Raw genomic sequence first — 875 nt, 5'->3', positions numbered from 1 at the left:
AGGGGGGGCAAGATCTTGGGGGGAAGAGGTGGTGCAGGAGCAGGGCATCGGGGGAATGGGTGGCACGAGGATGGGGGCTTTAGGGAGAAGGGGTGGCATGGGGGCAGGGCCTTGAGGGGAAGAGGAGGTGTTCGCAGCCCTGCAGGCCTGTGTTCGAAACCCTCTGGGCCTTACACGCTGTCTTAATAAACCTTATAATAATAGCACTACCTAATACAAATAACAATTAATAGCAGCAAATGTTTTGGGGGACGGTGCAATTTCATCACAACATCACAATGTGCCGCCATGTAGCATCACATATCACAAAAATGCAACATCAGATGCATGAGCGTGTCCTGACTCCTGCAGTGAAGATACTTTTAAGAATGATTTCCCTAAAATGAGCATTAACTATAAGCCCAAGTCTGGTGATGAACTGGAATCAAGCATTCACCTTTTAACCCAGAAATGTTACCCATCACATTGCACGAACATGATGCAAGTCATATTCCCAAGTTCATAGAAGGGGAACGAGCAACTGCAGTAACAATTACAAACTGGGCTGAGGCGAGAGGTAACTGAAGGGAAATGGCTTTAATTTGAAAACAAACATCTATAAAGGCTGGGAACAGGGCAAAATTGATCTAAGAATGTCTGTGGGGAGAATGGCATGTTTCTAAGTGGGTCTCTTAAAAATGCCAGTGAATGTTACAGTGAGAGGAGTGAGTCATAAGCACATGAGCAGGGAGTTGAGTTGAAGACAAGAAATCATGCATCTCTGCTTAATGCCATCACATGATGAGCCCTGGAGCTCTCCATTTAATCACAGAGGAGGAGGGCAGCAGATAAACAGTATTCTCACTTCTCTGAAGAGAGTTAACTTGTGCTGGAAT

This window comes from Lepidochelys kempii, chromosome 2 (genome assembly GCF_965140265.1).
Source record: "Lepidochelys kempii isolate rLepKem1 chromosome 2, rLepKem1.hap2, whole genome shotgun sequence".
Taxonomy (NCBI): Eukaryota; Metazoa; Chordata; order Testudines; family Cheloniidae; genus Lepidochelys; species Lepidochelys kempii.
This window is presented reverse-complemented; position numbering follows the sequence as displayed.